Source organism: Canis aureus, chromosome 13 (genome assembly GCF_053574225.1).
Source record: "Canis aureus isolate CA01 chromosome 13, VMU_Caureus_v.1.0, whole genome shotgun sequence".
Classification (NCBI taxonomy): Eukaryota; Metazoa; Chordata; class Mammalia; order Carnivora; family Canidae; genus Canis; species Canis aureus.
This window is the reverse complement of record NC_135623.1, coordinates 56,587,358-56,607,185: the sequence shown is the minus strand read 5'-3', so window position 1 is coordinate 56,607,185 and position 19,828 is coordinate 56,587,358. Positions and strand designations below refer to the sequence as shown.

Here is a 19,828-nt window from a genome sequence, read left to right as displayed (position 1 = left end):
GATTGCATGACTGCCAGGACATGATGTGATCACCACTAGAAAAGATAAAAAGAAAAAGATTTATACATCTTATAGAAATTCTAAAAATGGCATGAGACGAATTTAACTCGTGTGATTATTAGTAGCACGGAATACAATCCTTCTTATTCTTTCTTTCAGAAGTCTACAGAACAGGAGTCAGTTCCCTATCCACCCCATTAGAACAAAGCTCATTTAGTCAACAAGCCCTATATACCCAGAGCTACTAATTACTACTTCCTCATTCTTAATTATCAATGGACAATCAAGGTTACAAAAAACAATTACCTGAAAATCGCACCCTGATGAAACAAAAATAACTCAAGAACACAAAAAAACTTTAAAGAAATTCTCATCAATATCTTGAGAGTAATAATGTTATTTATCACTCAAGCTGGGACAATGTTGAGAGTGATACAGTGAACTATTAATATTTATGCCAGGACAGACAGGTATAAACTATGACTATCCTCAACAAACCAAGATAGACGATTGCTGTTATGGACTGAATATTTGTGTCCCCTTAAAATTCATATATTGAAATCTTATCCAGCAATGTGGTGGTACTAGGAGGTGGGCTCTTTGGAAGGTGATTAGGCCATAAGGGTGGAGATCTCACCAGACACTGAATCTGATAGCATCTTGATCTTGGACTCCATAGCCTCCAGAACTGTGAGAAATAAATGTTTGGGGATGCCTTGGGTGCCAGTGGTTGAGTGTCTGCCTTTGGCTCAGGGCATTATCCTCCAGTCTGGGGATCAAGTCCCACATCAGGCTCCCTATGAGGAGCCTGCTTCTCTCTCTGCTTATGTCTTGGCTTCTCTCTCTGTGTTTCTCGTGAATGAATGAATAAAATCTTTAAAAAAAAAAGGAATAAATGTTTGTTGTCTTAGCTACACAGTCTGTAGCATGACTAAAGCTATCACCCTACTCCTGAAAGATCTGAATAGGTATAATATATGTAAATGAGAACAGGACGCTAAGAAAAAGGAACAATCAGAAACCAAGATAGAATTCTCAGAAATTAAAATATTTGATTGTAAAATTTTAAGGTTTAATAGAAATGGTAGAATATTAAGTTGAGAAAATCATCAAAACATAGAGAAAAAGGAGAATAATATGGAAAATATGAAGAAAAGGGGGACAAAGATATATAAAATATAAATATTTTTTGGACACCTGCTTTTTTTTAAAGAGTTCAAAACAGAGAACAGTGAAAAGAAAAAAGGATAATAATAAATGAAATGCTAGAAGAAATGACTCAGAATTTTTTAAACTCAAGGGCTATCGAGTAACCAACAACAACAAAAAGAGAATGTTTCTGTTTTTACATACTGACTGTGAAATTGCAGAACACCAAGGGCCAGAGATTCTAAGAGTTTCCAAAGGGAAAAAAAGTAAGTTCCTTATTTTTCCAATCCAACTGGTATTAGATTTCTAATCCAAAACCACCCATGCCAAAATGCAGTAGAAAAAAAATCTTTTAGAGTTCTCAGAGCAAATTATTTTAAAACTAGAAATCTATATCAAACCAAATATTTAAGCATGAGCATCTAATGAAGTCTGTTTCAGATATTCGAGAAGGAAAGAAATGTATTCCCACACATGTTTATTGGGGAGGTTACTTGAGTGTGTCAAGTCCAGCAAAGGTAAAGCAAAAATCCTAGAATGGAAAGTTTTTAAATAGAAGAAATCATAGAATTTACTAAAAAAAAATCCCTGGATACCAATTGTCAGTGACCTAGTAAATCATTTGTCCAAATTAAAAGAATATCAACAGGCTCTAAGAAAAATGTTTTCAAGAAGAATGGAATGGATTCCCCCATCCTACCCCCTCAACAGAGTAAGATGAGTAAAGACTAAATATGATAAAGGAGGCATATGTTTCTTCTACCGGAAGAAAAAAATACAATCAGTAACTCCAGGAAAAACAAAAAATTGCACAAATATGAACTAAACTAAAATGTAGCAGTATTTTGAGCAATTGGATGAGTGTGAGAAAGAAGATGCTATTTGTTCTTGAAATATTTTTCTTTGAAAGTTAGTGGAGTCGTGACATTGGAACCATAGAAAAGAAATGCAATCATGGTGCTCTACTTAGCTCTGTAACAATATTTACACAGCCATATTGTAAGCACTGTTTTCTGGTTTTCAATTTTTAGAATCAACCTATAAACAAAGCAGAGGAAACTTAATTGTGGTTACAGAATAGATGGAGTTTGGGAGGTAGAAGGAGTAGAAGGTGGAAGAAAGAGACATTTGGCTTCTATCTTCATCTTACTGAATGAGCAGTCAAAGGTATCATTGACTGTTGATGGAACAAGAATTAGAGGTTTGTCTACAGTTACAACAGTAACAGAGAAACTAAAATAGCTAAAACTTTCAAAACTTAGCAAGGAGTGGGGGAGACACAAATTAAAACCTTATCTACCCTAAAAGGAAGTGGATAATGTCTACTGAGGTTGTTGATCAAGACATAGCCGGGTAAACATATTATTTGAAGATGCAGAAGAAACCACAAGCAGAACTAAAAACAGAAGCTGGTTAAAGGCTGTCGTCTCTGGGAAGTGGAATGGTGGTGAGGAGAGGTGGGTCAGGGTACTGTCTCTTTACATGGCAAAACCTTTTGGACCATTTGATATTTTAATCATGTGCATAAATCAGTCTGATAAAATTTGAATTTAAGTCCTGGAGACCCATTTCTCTGCCACATCATCAAAATACTAAAACTGATTACAAAATAAACGAAATATTCACAATAAAATGAGAGAAAACAGAGAAGCTGATTTAACACAATTCACACTGGTCCATGGCTAAGAAATGGGAGATATGGAATTTGGACAAAAGCAACTATATATCCACTGGGCTAGCCACCACTGGGCCCACATGACAAAGATGTCATCTCTGCTATCCAGGGATTTAGGGTCTAAATGAGGTATTACCAGTTCTACAAGGACTTTCCTCTTCTACGTGTCTGCTCCAGGTCAGCCCCCAAGCTCAGTCCTGAGTCTTGCACACAGCAAACCTCTTGTCTCCTCCTCCTGGAAAAGATAGACCATCAGTCACAGGTAGAATTTGAATTCCTCATCTATCCTTTGGTGGTTTTGCCTTTTAAAAGGAATCATTCCCATCCTGGACCCAGCTTCTTACCTCATTCATTGCTTCCTGGTTAAGCAAGAAGGATTAGAATATTGAGAACTTCCCCTTCCAATGGAGAGCTTGACAGAAAGCCTTAAAGACTATAATCTAGAAACATAAATCAAGTATGTATTTTCATTGCGAGGAGGCCATTAGGGAAGAAATACAAATTCCTAGGAGGTAACATACAATCACCTAGTTGAGCCCTGAGAAATAAAATACAGACTGACAGTGTCGGAGTTTGGAAGGAGGGAACCTCTTTCCTGAACGTTGAAAAGATTTGGTGTAGTTTTTGAATGTTGAGTTTGAAGTAGATCAGACCATCCTGGAGGTAAATAAATTCTGCCAGGGGGTGGGGACGTGGTTCACCTCTGGCCAACAGCTGATGGATGTTTGGGGCTCTGGGAGAGGAGGGAGCTGACCTGGCCTTCACTGAGTGTTGATATGAGTCCTGATTGGGAAACCAGGATTTTCTTTAAGATCTCTCCTGAGGAGCCCTGCTTGTTGCCAGGAGATCCCATGGGGTATTCTGGTTAAGTGGCCGTCAGTCCTCTGGGAGACTGGAGAGTTTGTAGACTATCAGGTGTCCATGTACACATTCATATGCAAAGCAGGCATGGATTGTAACTATTGTAGACATACAAACTACCTTTTTCCGTACGCATACACATGTGTTGTAATTAGTAAAATACAAATGATTTTATTTTATTTATTTTTAAATGTAAATAATTTTAAAGCGTTATTCAACTGACAGTAACTTTTTACATTATGTGGTTTCACAAAGGACATTAAAAGTACAACCACAGGCCTTTTCTGTGCTCTATTAGGCTTCCACGTTTATAGTCAGATCTCTCTGCTTTCTTTTAAAGCACTTAACACAATTTCTAATTGCATTTTTATTTTTGTGGCCGTTTATTTCATGTCAGTCTCTCCCGCTAGACTATCTGCTTCATGGGGGCAACGAATGCATCTGTTTTTCTCACAAATTGTATTCCAAACTCCTAGCAGAATGCCTGGCACATAGTAGGTGCTCAGTAAATATTTGTTACGCAAATGAATGAAGTGGCAGGGCTGGGGGAGGGTGTTCAATAATTATTTGTTTGATGATTTAAAAGTCTGATTATTAAAGGAGGCAATGATCTGGTTATTTTACAAATATAACCAAGACCCAGCAAGCCAGGAGAGTTACCAAAGAGACAGGTTGGTTCACTGCAAATATGGAGGCAATCTGAACCCAGGGATCTGCCTAGTATCATTGCCAATTTCTAATAGCATTTATTTTTGAGCTTATTTGTAAGTAATGTGATGCTGGACATGATTCAAAGCACACCAAGCAGAGGCTCAGCCTCTTTAGTGATTATAATCTAAAAGAGTGTCCAGTGGAAATTTTACATAGGAATGTTTATGTTGATGCTTTCTCATAAACTATATACTTAGCTCCCTCAGGATGTATGATAGTGTGGGTCACCAACAAGGGATCACTAAAAGGAAGGGACTCCATTTTCTGAAGCCCCCTCCTCAGTCCATTTACTCCCAAGTACCCCTGAGCCTGAAACTAGACTGTGCTATTTATGGAATGCCAATCACCAGAGAGAACTATTCTAGGTGCTTTGGGGAAATACATAGGACTTACCAGGCATGGTACTTGCTTTAGAGGGGAAAACAAGCAAGTCTACATTTATTTTCCTTTGTCACTAGGGTTCTTTCTCTCTAAAGATCTATTCTGGGTACTCAGCAGCTGCTGAATTGACCTGCAAATAAATTCGACTACATTCACAGTTCCTAAAAATGACTGTGACCAGTTCAGTCACAAAGGTGAGAAGAAAATATTTTCAGAGAGAGCAGGGGTACATGAGAAAAAGTCACATAAAATAAGTAGAAAAGGCTTGAGATTGCATAAATCCAACACAAACTGTTGGTTGTGAGGAGGTAGCAGTCTCTCCAGTTATGAAGAAAAATCTCAACATGCATCCTACATGGGACCCTGCCAGCAACCTATGGGCATGTCACTCCCCTTCTCCATTTATGGCTACCGGTTGCCATTGCTTGGCAAGTACAGTAGATGGGAATATTTAAAGACCCTAAACTCTACTCCCAATGAACTGGGACTCCAGTTCTGGAGGTCACAGCAAGGAAATAGAGTGACCCAAACAAATTTCTTTAAGATAAAATTTCCTTTCGACAACTAACAGCAAAATCTGGATTTCTAAAATACTTTTCCTCCCATCATTTAGGTTGGTGTGCTCAGAAAAGGACAGAGTGGTAGCGATAACTAAGCGACTTGTGATGGCAACGGTCCTGTAGCTTGCTCAGGTTTGGGCTGCAAGATAGTGCATTTCAGCTACCTTTCACGTTCCCACCACCTAATAATGCTGGCAGGTGACATTGTAGGAGAGGAAAAATAGTTTCAAAAATAATTTTTCGGATGCCTGGGTGGCTCAACTGTTGAGCATCTGCCTTTGGCACAGGGCGTGATCCTGGAGTCCCGGGATCAAGTCCTGCATCCGGCTCCCTGCATGGAGCCTGCCTTTCTCTCTGCCTGTGTCTCTGTCTCTCATGAATAAAGAAAGAAAATCTTTTAAAAATATATTTTTTTCTTCTACCATTCTTTATTCTTGGCTGAGATCCCCTATACTAAAAACACATTAACAGAAGAAAAATGAAAAATTTTTAAAGATTTTATTTATTCATTTGAGAAAGAGAGCATAAATGCACAAGCAGATGTAGGGGCAGAGGGAGAAGGAGGGGGAAAGAATCTCAAGCAGACTCTGCTCTGAGTGTGGAGCCTGGCTTGGGGCCTGATCTCATGACCCTGAGATCATGACCTGAGCTGAAACCAAGAGTCAGATGCTTAACCGACTGAGCCACCCAGGCAGCCCAGAAAAATGAATTTAGTTACATACATATGTACATCCATCCACCCCCCCCCCCCGGGATACCCATCCCCCTGGGATACCCATCCCAGGTATGGGACGCCAAGACAGCCTGGTAACTGAGTGGTAACTGAGGCTTATATACCACCCTGGGAAAAGGGATAGGGGTGAGCCTCTCTCTTTTGGTCTTTGCTATTTGGAAGGGGAAACAAGTTTCGTGGGAGAGTTGCCATGTGCCAGGAGTTATATGGGACATTTTACATGTAATAAGCCACTTAATCTACCCAACCTGTCAGCGAGGGGCTTAACATTCTCTTATTCTTGCAGATATTAAGAATAAACAAGTGCAGATATATGAAGTTCCTTGCCCAAGGTCACACAGCTAACACATAGTGGAGGCAATATTGGAAGCCATAATCTGCTATTATCAAGCTGAGGCTTACTTACAGGCAGGAAGTATGTTTATCTCAACCACGAAGCCCCTCCAGACACTCTGGACAAAGTAGAATCGTAGCAGAAGATAAGGAGAAATGGGACCCTCCTGCACCCCATCTTTTGCACTTGAGGAGTTGCTGCTTCCTGCCTCGTGGGGCAAAAGGGCAGAGCCCTGCTTTCATTCCTCTGCAGAAAAAAAAGCAGGTCTATGCCAGACATAGAAAGTTCACTCTTCAGACCTTTCTGCGAAACTGCATTATGTTCTGTTTCATGTTTCCTAAATTATTTGCAACAGGCAGCTGTGCTTGGTCAGAATCTCTGAGGTGCTCTGGGATTCCAGACAGGGTGGGGGCTGCCGCCCTGCTCTCTCCGGCTGGGAATAATACAATTCACAAATGTGGAGCATCTGGGGAATTTAGGGGCTAAAAAAGAGAAGCTCCTGGCTGGAAGTGGCTAGGATTCCTGGAACTTCGTGGTCCAGGGATGTTTTGCTTTTGCTGTGTAGCTAATAATACAGCAGCCCTGTATTGACATTACCGTGTCGTAGGCACCGTACGAAGGACCTTTTGCAGGTTCTTGACGCATCCATCTGGCAATCCTGACAGCACTTAGTCCTCGCAAAGACCCTGAGAGGTAGATATTAGCCGGCACATGTTATATGAGATGAATAAATGGAGGCTCAGATATAATCACAGCTTTTCCACCAAGTTGGGGTTCAAACCCAGGCTGCTTGGCCTGAATGTTCATATTTTTAACAACAGTATGTTGCTGTCCATGAATTAACTGTGAGGTTAACGAATATATCGGACAAGCTTTTCTCCATCTCACACGCTACCCACCAAATGCTTGAGCAATTGAGATAGTTTGAGTTCACTGATGAGGGGAATGGAAAAACAGCACTTGGGTTTGTCCCAGTTACATGAATTAATTCTGTCTTGGGGTTCTGATGGCAGCATAAACCAAAGAGCCCAGAATCCCATGATGAAATTATATCGTTAAAGTCCTTGGCAGCTTAGCTATTATTTTATGTAAAATATATGCATGGCTTCTGAGAATTCTTCTCCACCAGCAGACAGGATGAAAAAAATATTAGCAATGGTCGGATTCTATGCTATCACGCCGGTATTTATGTGCCATTATTGATAGGAATGCTGCTTGTTTGGAATCTGGAAGGTAAACAGAGTTTCAAATTCCAACCCTCTATTGTGGAAAGTAATAACCCTGCAGCATGGCCATGCAAATTAAGGAACTCTGAAACCCCAAACCTCCAATCACAGCACCGGGCACACCAACATTCCAAACACGCCTCTCTCCCCAAAGAGAGCCTGGCTCATGCCACGGAATCTTTTCAGAGCCAGCATCAAAGGCTGCGTGAGGCCCAGTATGTGGGACATCTCATTGCAGCCCAAGTCCCAACGTGGGGTGAGGTCAGTGAGGGCAAATAACTAAATAGTTTTCTCCAAAACGCCATAGTTGGAATTCCCTCCCCTGCCCTGGGTTCCTCGCCCCTCCTCGCTGTCATGCATGTCTTAGTCTTACAAAGTCCTGGGGGCTCAGTGCCTGGCTGGCCCCCCGCCCCACCCACCTGCTGCACAAGGCGGTGCCCAGCCCAAGCATAAAAGAACTCCACCACCACCACCCCCCCTTCTGCAGAGAGGGACAGAGCTCGAGACACGCCCAGGCTATCTATAGAAAATCCCTCTGGGGGTTCTGCTGACAAGTCACTCAAGATCCCTCCTTGGGCTTTATTATGTCACAGGAACCCTGGATGGAATGCAGAGGATTAAATTCCGAGCCCTTCCCAGTCGGCTGGCCCCAAAGGAGGGGAGCCAGCCGCTTTCTGCCTGGCTCTGGGGCCAGCTGCGCTCTCAGGTGCCCCCTACTGCATGTTTTCGGCCCTCTGTTCCTGACGCCTGCAGAGGCGCAGGCCAACCTTCCAGGGAGGCTGTAGGAAGGCCTGGGGGCTGCAGGCAGCTCTACCCGGCTGCTTTCTTAAAGCCTGGAGGGAAAAGGATGGACGCTAAGGATGCAGCTTTGACCCTCAGAGCTCACCGAAGGGATCTGGGCAAATCACTGCTCCCCACTGAGCTTTGGTTTCCTCCCTGGGAAAACCCTGGCCCATGAAACTGCTACTATCACTACGTCGCAGAAGCTAGGGGGTGGATGCCACGGAGGGCTCTCAGCAGGTGCTGAGGGGGGATTTGGAGGCCCCAGTGGCAGGCACAGGTCCATGCCCATTGAAGGATGACAGAAAATGCCAGAAGATGCCAGAGCGAGGAAACACTTCAATTGTGGGCTTATTCTTTTTGAAAGGCAAGGATATCATCTGGTTACTTAACCTGACAATCTTGTGTGTTCCTCACCCATAATATGATGAGGTAGGTTCCTACCTACTAGGTAGGTCTGTGGTGATGAATAAATGGGTCAGTTCATTAAAAGGGCTTCAGATGGTGCCCGGTGTGTACCAAGACGCCTATTTTTATTATTATTCTATGGGTTACCTATGGTTGTTGTTGTTCTTATTATGAGATCCCGGAGCTTTTACAGCCAACAATGCTTTGCAAAGATCACTAGTGTTGATAACATTCCTTGCATATTTATGACATGCCAGTCATTCTGCTGAACATTTAAAATAATCCAGCATTTCAGAACAATCCTGTGCATGAAGTACTATCATTTCCATCTTTTAACACTGAAGAACCCGAGTGTTAGGGACCTGCGCTAGGTCAGAGAGCCGGTGAGTGACAAGCATGGTCATACCTGTCCCACCAGAGCTTGCCCAGACTGGAGTCCTCTCCAGCTGTTGGAACTCCCAAGCACCCTTGACCTTGCTGGGTCTCATATGGAGCCATAAGGCAGATACTTACACCCGCTTTCTTTCCTTCACACGGTTGTCTCCAGGGAAGTGCTGTGCCAATTTACGTTCTGCCCAGAAGTGGGAGGATCTAATCTTCATACAGGAAGGTAAGTCAAAGGAGGTGGTAGCGGACTTGGACAGTCCCCGGGAGCTTGCAGATTCATGGGATTGTCCTGCTCCTTCTCAGAGAATGAGAAAGGACGGAGGGGACATAGTATACGTTTGATCTAAGCCAAAAGCCCAGGGAGGCAGGCTCCTGTAGTCCTGGGGAGGCCACTTGTGTTATGAAAAGTAGATGGTTCCCCACTTTCAGAACCTGGCAGGTCTTGAATCTCTCCGTGTGTGTCCATGCGGGCGCACACGTGCACGCACCACACACACACACTGATGCTTTCAGTAATAATGCATCACTAGGCTTCCACCTTAGCCGAGTATGTGAAACATGTAAACAAATAATAAATTATGCCTGTGCCAATGGGGCATAGAAGCAGTAACTATAAAATACTACCCAGGGGAGAGAAAGTTTATTGAGACTATGATAGAATGCCCCAATCTCATTGCCAATGGCATTATTTCACACCCAGAGCAAGCTGGCAGGGTTGTTACTTCTTGAAGGAGAGTTTTGTCTTTCTCTTTAAACATTAGATTTTTTTTTCTCCTTTAAACAATGCAAATCTTTCCTTCCAAAGGGATCTTGAAGAGCAGATTCCTTCCATTGTTATAAAAGGGATTCGGGATCCTCAGAATGAAGGGATTCCTGATGACAAGGGCTTTTTGTTGTTGTTGTTGTTTGTTTTGTTTGTTCGTTTTAAAGATTTTATTTATTTATTCATGAGAGACCCAGATAGAGAGAGGCAGAGACACAGGCAGCGGGAGAAGCAGGCTCCATGCAGGGAGCCCAACATGGGACTCCATTCTGGGGCTCCAGAATCACGTCCCGGGCCAAAGGCAGGTGCTAAACCACTGAGCCACCCAGGGATCCCCATGACAAGGTTTTAAGTACTGCTCATTTGGCACGGTGGGTGCCACCAAGGCTTTCCTTTACATGGAATGCAGACCTTGGTTCCTAGGGGTAAGAGATCCTTTGAGGGACATGTCCCTGCTGGACCCTGGGTTGAGAGACGATGCATCATAACAGACTAGAGCAGTGGTCTCCAAGGTGGGGTGTCATACCCAGAGGGTGCTATCCCCAAGCAATTCATTTGAAGTGAAGAAAGTATTCACTTTTTATACTTATTTTTTATGTTATCAATACAAAACCATTTTGGTTATTAAAACTTTAAATATATATAAAAGTAGAATAACTTAATGAACTTCCCATGTACCCATGTAGTCATCATCTGACTTCAAATATCATCAATAATTCGTGGCTAGGCTGTTTTCCACTATTCATCCACCTACTTGCTCCACTCTCTTCTCCTCCCACATTCTTTGAAGCAAATGCCACCGTATACATTGGGAAAAGCAGTCTTGTACATGCAGTCATTGGACACTCCTCACCACCCCGTAGAACATTTCTTACCAAAAGATAAAGCACCCACACAGCCTGTACTGGGTTTTATTGCCTTGTGTGGGAATAGCTTTCCCTATTTTAGGTTCAATGGATGTTCCTTTGCTTAAGCATGCACATCAATGGGTCACAGGTCCTCAGTCTTCAGTATTTCAGACCTCATGGGAGAGAAGTTGGGGTCCTTCCACTCTGAGAGGACCTACATATAGATCAATTGCCCTTTATTGGCTGCTGGGTGAGACCCAACAGCCATGAGAGACCAATCTATGTTTCTTCTCTATGTAAGGAAAATGTTCCACCTTGCATTTTCCTTGGTGATTCCAACACCACAATAAAAAGAACTGAAGAGTTTGGAGTCCATCCTTGGATTGGTAACCAGTGCACAGTGTTCTGCTCCCTAGAACTGATAACTGCTGCTCTGTGTTTTGCTGTACACTCTCTCATTATGGCCATAAATATTTCAATATATGGATCTAAACAAGTCCTCCATCTTTAAAAACATAACCATAATACCATCATTATATTCTGAAAGCATCAATGATAATCCCTCCACATAATTGAGTATCTAATCACTGTTTACTTTTCCTCAATTGTCCCATTTTTTTACAGTTTGAACTGGGATACAAACAAAGTCAATACATTGTGATGGATAAATATGTCCCTTATATCCCTTTTAATTTATTGATCCCTTTCTCAACCTTTTATTCTATTCTTGCAAATTTTGTTGAAGAACCTGGATTATTTTTCCTGGTTAATCTACAGGTTGGATTTTGCTGATTACATTCCCATGGTATCATTTATCATGTGCTTTTATCCCTTGTATTTGCTATAAATGAAAAATCAAGAGGCTCTCTCAGGTTCAAATTAAATATTTCTGGCAAGAACACTTTGTAGATGGTGCTGTGGACATCTATTGGGAGAACATAATATTTGGTTTTCTCTTTTTTTGTGATATCAGCAATCTGTGATGATCATTGCTAAATCCTGTAACTCACTAAGGATTACAAAATGTGACATTCTATATATCTGTCCTCATTTATTAGCTGGAATACTTCTATAAGGAGAATCTTCTCATTAGCTTTCTGCTAACCCCGAGGCATAACTCTTATAGGAAAGGCAGGACAAATGATTTTTTTCCTGGACCAGTTTTCAAAATAATAAGTTCATCATCTAGTATTTTCCAAAAGTGATTACCACCTATCTTTCAGTAGCTATAAGCATATGAATTTGCACATATATAATGTGATTTAACCCATTGTGGTTACTCAAAGTCCCTAATTTTTGGCCAGTGGAAACCTATTCAAGTTGGTTCCTGAGTCCTTTTGACATGACCCCACTACTAATTGATAGCTTCTTTGTTTTCTGGTATGACAAGATGTTCCAAGCGTACTTCCCAGACTTCTCCAAGGAGCTGATTCCTTTTAGTGGGAAATAGTATTTAAAGACCACAATCTATACTTAGGGTTAGATTATCCTTTTTAAAAAATTCTTTAAAACTATTTAAAAATAAAAATGTGCATAATATATTAATACTATGGTAAGTAGATAACATTTATGAATGACAAAGAAACATACATACCAAATACAATTTAGAGACCTACTTATTTAAAGTATATATCTGAGAAATGTGCTTGAATTCCAATTCTGAGCTCCTTTTCTGGCTCTTTGGCCTTGGTCAAGTACTTTTTTCTCTCTAAATGTCATTTTCTTCAAGTGTAAAATGAACAACAGTCATAGCTACTTCAGGGAATATTATGACGAGCAAATAAGGTAGATGGTAGAGAGAGATAGAGATATTGGTAGATGATAGGTTAATAGATCCATTGTTAGCATAGATCAATGTGCACACGTACATACCCTGGCTTCACTCAACAAATGGGAGCTATTCTAGTATATCGACTAAGACCAATATTGGCAGAGCCCCACTCTTATGGAAGGTCCTGTGTCTGCCCCTCAAGGATCTTGCAAACCAGAGGACTAGAGAAGCACTGCTCATAGGTATGCACATGCAGCAACCATTCTCCCAAGGACTTCCTGAGCAATATGAAGGGTGAGCCTTCTGGAAGTTCAGAGGAGAACTCCTGGGCACCTGGAGAGGTCTGGAAGTCTTTGTGAGAAAGATAGGGCTTTACTAAGGAGGTGGACATGGGATATGAGGTGGCAGAGAAGGCATGCCGGGTGGGGCAGATGGCCAGGTACAGAGAAAAGGGGAGACAACAAAATAGTAATAGGAGGAGAAGCTACTGGAAGAAACAGTCGCAGGAAAGAATGAATGTTCCATAGTCCCAACCCTCCATAGAGGTGAGCCAGAGGAGGATAAGAAACAGGACTCTGTTGGTTTTAAGAGTATATTTGGTCTCTCAGTAGTGGAAGGAAGCTGCGCTGCATCTGAGAGGAAAGAGGGAGTGGGGGCTTGCACAGAGGGCTCCCTGTGGGTGGTCCTTAGAAGGACAAAGCCACCCAGGCACTAGACAACTACAGAGCAACCTAGAATCCCATAAGCTGCCCTAGTGTGTGGCAGGCATCCCCCCACTTTCACAATGGCTTTGATGGCCCAAGCCCCAGGAACGCCAAGACTAGGCTGGCAGCAGCAAAGCCAATGCCAGGAATAACTGAAACTGCGCATGCCTCTCAAAAGCTTGGTGGGCCTCTGGATCCTGTCTGGCCGGGCCACGTCTGGAACTCACATTATCACGATTACGTGTCCGACACTGTGTTAAGTGCTTAACACACATTCTGCCATTTAGTCCTTATGGTCAGCCTCCAAGACAAAGTGTTCCCATTCAACAGATGAAAACACTGAGGGTACAGAAGTCCAGCAATTTAGTGCAGGTTAAATACAAACTGAAGGTGGAATTCAAACTTAAGTCTGCCTCTAAAACCCTTTCTCCTACTCTTTTCACTCTCCACTGTTACTGACTATCCCTTAAAATGATGGTCAGATTCATTTAGTACAGCATCTATGGTCGCCCATGGTAGAAGCTGCTGGAACATTCCACATTTTTTACACACATTAACTCTTTTAGTTCTCTCATGCCTTGTGGGAAGCTTTTCTATTATTCTTATTTTGGAAACGGAGGCACAGAGAGATTAAAAAACCTACCTCAGGTCACACAGTGAGGACAGCGCAGGGTTCAAACCCAGGCAGTCTGGATCCAGAGCCTGCAGGCTTGATCTCGTGCCATAACTCTGCCTCACATGGGCCAGGTTTCCTCTCCATCCCACATTTCCTTTCTAATGCAATTATGTGCCTGCCCAGGAAGCACTGTCGGGGAGTGGCAGGAAGGCTGAAATACCCCGAGAACAAGATGTTGGAGGTGGCAGGTGGCAGTTCTATGCTAACAATGTCTGTTCCCCTTGCAGCGGCACCTCTGATACTTATGTGAAGTGAATGCACTTGGCTCTGGGAATCAGAGAATTTGGAGTTTTAGGGGTAACAGTGCACGTACCAGGGAGGGATCCCATTCCACTACTCTGGTGTCAGAATTTTCTTTTTTTTTTTTTAAATTAAAAATTCTTCTTAGGAGATTTTATAGGGAGAGCACAAGCAGGTGGTGTTAAGAGTAGGGGAAAAAAATCTTCTTTGTCCCTTAGGGACTAAGAGCAATGCCTGTTCTACTGAGATTTGTAGTCCAATTTATCTTCCTTAAATGACCACATAGGAAAATGATCACAGCAGCGAAGTGACATTAGAAATGTGAAATGGATAAATAAAACGTTGGCGAGCGCTCTGGCTGCTGAACCCACTTGAAAAATGGAGATCTAAAGAGTACACAAACTGAACTAGAAGGAGCCTTTAGAAGGAAGGCAACAGAACAAAAATGTCAAATGTTTATCTGGACAAAAAGAGAAACTGATGGGCAGAGGCCCTCAGGCCCTTGCAGGATTCTTTCTTCTTGAGCAAGGCTGAACATTTCCACGGGTCATTTCCCTGCAGTGGTCACAGCCACTTCTAGTGATGACGGCATACCACGGAGCGTTCCTCGTGGAAGGGCCTTTGAGGTCACACTTTGTAGTCTGACCACTTCACTGTGCAAATGCGGAGCCAGGCCCAGAGAGATGAAGTGACATGGCCTGATACTTGATGTGCATTGTCTTGTGCGATGTTTACAAAAATCAAACCATTCATCAGATTGGAATGCAGGTGAAAACAGCAGCAACCACTGACATCCCCGAACCCTACTGTGTTCCAGATCCCAGAGAGCCTTCTGCAAATGTGATGTCATCTCATCCACGCAACAACTTGGTGAGATTGGTACTAGCACAGCCATTGAGGCCTGGAGAAATTAAGTGTCTTGACCAAGGTCACATAGCTAGGAAGTGTCAAAGCCACGTCTCAACCCAGCCCTGGCACCAAGTCTCATGTTCCTTCTTTACTGCCTTTTGACAAGAATGGGGAATAGTAAAATAAACCAGGATATATCTCCTGGGATATTATTTCACAATTAAAAATTGTTATGAACTTTATGTAGTAACATGGTAAATGCTCATTATACAGTGTTTAGTGAAAACTGTAATAGTCGATGTAACTATGCAGAAGAAAAATGGAAGTAGAATGTTTAAATACTAACAGTGGCTGAATAGCATGATAAGCTTCTCTTTTTTTTTCTGCTTTTTACCCATTTTAATTTTATGTAATGTGGTATAGATCTTTTTGTAACGGAAGAATGAATATAACCATTTTTCTTAAAGAACCAGCAGTATACTCTTAGAATCGATAAGGAAAAGGCTAAAATGAATAGTAATATATTTTCCTTTCCTTGGCAATAAAAGCTAATAAGTAATTGATTTGCAGTGTGAGATAGAAGACCATTATACAAAGTCCATACATAACACCATTCTCTTCTTACATTTCATCAGATGCAACAAAAACTAAAACTCAAAGAATTAAAATCTGAAGCTACCCTATTTTTATGGCTTGCGTAGCCGAGTCTATTAATAAAACGAGATGATAACCTTCCTATGTTTACCAGGGTGGTGACTAATCATTCTTTCCTCTGTCTGTAATTGAGCTCCAGCCAACATTGAAGCCCGTGGACACATTGGGTTAGAAGATTCCTTCCCGTCCACTCTCTCCTTCCACGTGTGGAAGCTCAGGCAAAAAGCAGCAAGTCACTTGCTCAAGATCTTGTGAGTCTTAATATTTAAATCCTGAAAATAAACTCCAAACCCCCCTTTTTGGTTTTGTGCCGATCCCAGCAGCCAGTTCAGAACCCTTCCTTCTCTGGATGAGTTAAGGCTTCAGTGAGGGCACAGGATGAAAAGCCCAGTTTAATAAACATGGGCATTAGCAGTAGCTTAATTCCCTGAGTGCTTCCTAGGTGCCAAGCACCATGCTAAATGCTTAACACGGCCGATTTAGCCCCTAACGTAAGCCTGAGGTACAGGTAATAACATCAATCTTATTTCTATGCTGAGGAATAGGAGGGTCCGGAGGACCAAGCCTCATGCCCCAAATGTATAGCCAGCTGGCAAGTGGGCCAGGGCTTTAGCCTGGATTGAAGGCCTTCAGAGCCAGGACTCGTACCTCCTGCGTCTTAGTCCAGAAGGGACTCACAGTGCCAACAGGCTCTCACCCACGGACACAGTGTTATTCCCGGGGAGTTAAGAAACTTGCCTGAGGTGAGAAGGGGTGTTGGAAAGAAAGCCAGATGTCTGTAGTCCAGAAACATGACCAAGGCTATTTGGTAGCAATCCAGAAAGCCTTGATTTCAACCTCAGAAAAGCAATCTATCAGCTCCTCCTTCTTCCTTCTTCCCACCAAAGTGTGCCTCTTGGTAGCCTTGGCTTTTGCTTACTCAGCTTGCACACCCCCACCCCTTTTTTAATAGAAATTGTGATCAAATGTAAGCTCGGCAACTCTTTCAACAGATGCATGGTGGGTTTCAGGCCTTGGCAAGGCCTGAGGGGAGGACGGGGTGCAAAGTTCTTCTCCAATGTGGTACATGACCTCAAGAACCTTCAAGAACTGCACCAATAGGCTTACTTTGCCAGACAGACATGGAGGAGCCCGAGAGGGGATGCCTGTTACTCTTTTAAAGTGAGCAGTCCATGCTCCTATGTTTGCCAGAGGAATTACACAAACATTTATATATCCTAATACCCAGCAAGGCAGGCCTGAAGCTCCCTGCACTGAATGGCTCGAGTTCTATTTCCTCTGTCAAAATTAAGTGGCCCTGGCTGAATTGAGGGCACACTGTGTTAGCCAGTCAATGAGCAGAGCCAGGAAAATTGGTATCAAAGGAAAGAAGAAGAAAGGAATGAGCAGACATTTAAGATAAGCCACTGAAAAGCACATATTGGAATTCAAATGTATCAAGAATAGGCTTTGGAGCTAGTTGTGTCTGATTCTGAATCTTGGCTCCAAACAATCACAGGCTGCGTGATGTTGGTAAGTCCTGTAGTTATTCTCAGGTTCTGTTTCAAAATCACTAAACGAAGTACTGATGCTCACCTTGCAGGGCTACGAGATTCATGATAATGCATGCCTAATGTCTAGCGCAGCGCCTGTCATTTTGCATTGCCTACTGTGTGGTGACTAGTATTTATAATCCCTGGGCATTTCCACTAACTGTTGGCTTGGCCCACAGTTGTAAATTAAGTTGAGGATTTCCAAAAGTGAGGGAAAATAATGTCTTAAAGCAAAATTCAACAAACAGCTGAGCAATATTTACTGAGTATCTGCTCTGGACTTCGTTGGGGGTGGGGAGGCAGGGAGGACTGCCTGCTTTTTCCATGACAGTGAGAAAATAAAAACTCAAATTAAAATAAAAACTGAACTAAGAAAGCTTGTTTTCAAAACACTAGGCTCAGCCTCTGTGGAGAGAGAAAATGAACTCACCAATTTGTTTCAGCTCCAAAGGCAAACTACAAATGAACGTGGATATCCAGTTTTGACCGAAGTTGATCAACTAAGTATGCTCTAGAGCCAGGTGGAGTAGCCCAGGTAATACAAGCTGCTATAACAGAAAAAACCCCAAAGAAGATATTTCTTTCTCATTCACAGGAAGTCCAAAAAATTGGAGATGGAAGAGATGTGAAAGGGGTCCTTCCAGGCTCTGGCTGGCTGAGGCTTTACCATCTTCAGCGTGAAGCTCCCAAGTCTGACCTGGCATCAACTTCCAGCCTACAGATGGGGGAAGCAGGAAGGCACACTTCTCACCTCTATCTCCACACTCCATTGGCTAAAATTTAGTCATATGGTTGTACCTAATGGCAAAGGAAGCTGGGAAAACGATCTGTTAAGCAGGAACTGGAAATGGATTTTCAGAATAGCAGTCAGTTTCTGCTACACAGTGCACCTGCAAACACCAGGGATTCCATGTTTGGGAAATCTAAGACCCATTCTTTCTTGTTTTCATTCTTGTAACACACCCCCGGTATTTAGTCCTTTGGTCCCCAGGTTCATAACTACAGGCAAATTTTCACAGTACAGGGACAAAATAGAATAAAAGGGAGAGTGGTAGATATTAAGGACTCTCAAAGGGAAAAGTCAAACGAAATTTACGCCAAGAGGGAAAAATCAACATTCAGCCTCTCTGCTTATACAACACTCTGAAGGTGAAGCCTCTAAGAAACCAAGGCAACATTCACAGAGCTGCATCAGCAGATTTGGGATGTTTTGACACAGTTAAATTTAAGCTAAAACTTGAGTCTTCCTCAAAATAAGAGCATTTAACTGATTGTTTATGTTTCCTGGCTATTGTAAACTCAAGCCTAAACCACCAAGTCATACTATCTGTAATGATCATACCTTGTTCTGGAGCGTTCAGTTCTTAGAACTTCCAGAGCTTAGAGAAATGGCTTCCTTTATTGGCATGTCCAGGACAAATATCCACTATTCATGTAGGTCTACCTCTGGATTCTTGTCCGTTCTCCCGGACTCCATGTGGCTCAGACCACAAGAAGCTCAGGCTGAGATTTCCTGTCTCATCTTCCACAACTTTTCCACCTTCCTGCGAAAGTTCTGCTTTGGAGCTCATATCATCTTAGTGTCAATCTTTCTTTGTCACGACCCGCAATAATAAACACATTTTATATTTTGATCCAGTACACGCACACACATACACACTTAAAACAAAAGTTTCTTGAAACATTCTTATTTTATTAAGAATGATGCTTCAGATAATTTCTGTTTAATTCTATTTCAATCCATTAAAAAAATGCTCCTTGAGATTACTAAATTGTTTAGATAAACCATAGATTTGTTATGTTTGTGGTCTACTAGCCTACAGTTATCAGCCTACATTAGCAGAATTATTTTTTCTCTCCTTGAAGCCAGGGAACCTCATCTCTGCTCCACTTTTCCCATATTTTCCTAAAATTACACCCTCAGCTTTTCCCCTTGTCACCTTTTGAATCTGTAACTCCTGTATCTCCCTAGACCTCAGACTCCTATTCTTATAGTCCTCTAGCTTGTTACACCCACTTTACCTACACTTCAAGATTAATAAAGAGTTTTAGACCCTTACTCTTCCATTGACTCTTCTTTATTAGAAGCTTTCTGGTCTTGCGTTTCCCAGGCTACCCATACTCCATCACTACAACCTTCTAATTTGCCTATTGGTCCACCACTTGGCATGAGATATTTTGGTTCTGTCTTCTTGATAATCAGGCCCACAGCTTGGCCATCAGCCTGATGGGCATGGCCAAGAAAGTGTACACATTAATGTGTCTGAGCCAGGCCTGTCAACTGGGATTGATGTCTCCACTGAGTCATGACTGCTTAGTTATTCTTTAGCCCACTGTAATCCTCCCACTTCTAATCCCTCTGCACTGTTATAGACTGAAAAATACAAAGCATACTTGTTGGGCCTTATTTTACTCTGTCTGCAGCATCTGAGACTATCAACCTTCAAAATCTCTCCTCATTACTTTGAACGCTCCCACTTCCCTAGTTTTTTGCATCTTCTCTGGCCACTCCTTTTTAAGCTTCTTCATAAATTCTTTCTCTTCTCTCTACCTCTTAACTGTTGATGTCTTCACATTCTACAACAT

At 42.2% G+C, this 19,828-nt stretch overlaps 2 long non-coding RNA genes across 7 annotated transcripts in view; one reads left to right on the top strand and one right to left on the bottom strand.

The window, feature by feature from the left end:
• Positions 1-8,170, bottom strand: part of LOC144282552 (uncharacterized) — a 35,265-nt gene extending 27,095 nt beyond the window's left edge. For 2 of the 4 annotated variants that reach the window (XR_013351029.1, XR_013351027.1), the window contains exons 1-3: positions 8,050-8,170; positions 7,002-7,090; positions 2,961-3,059 (exon numbers count right to left, since the gene is read on the bottom strand). This is a non-coding gene — a long non-coding RNA (uncharacterized LOC144282552). Of the gene's footprint in view, positions 1-2,960; positions 3,060-3,168; positions 3,265-6,476; positions 6,651-7,001; positions 7,091-8,049 lie in introns of all 4 variants that reach the window. The other 2 variants (XR_013351030.1, XR_013351028.1) reach the window with 2 other exon arrangements.
• Positions 7,753-19,301, top strand: LOC144282550 (uncharacterized). 3 transcript variants are annotated; one of them, XR_013351025.1, is made up of 4 exons: positions 7,753-7,891; positions 9,366-9,428; positions 15,844-15,961; positions 17,838-19,301. It is a non-coding gene; the product is annotated as an uncharacterized LOC144282550 (long non-coding RNA). The 3 variants fall into 3 exon arrangements; XR_013351023.1 differs by lacking the exon at positions 7,753-7,891 and adding an exon at positions 8,261-8,842; XR_013351024.1 differs by lacking the exon at positions 7,753-7,891 and adding an exon at positions 9,085-9,201.
• The last annotated feature ends 527 nt before the right edge of the window (positions 19,302-19,828 follow it).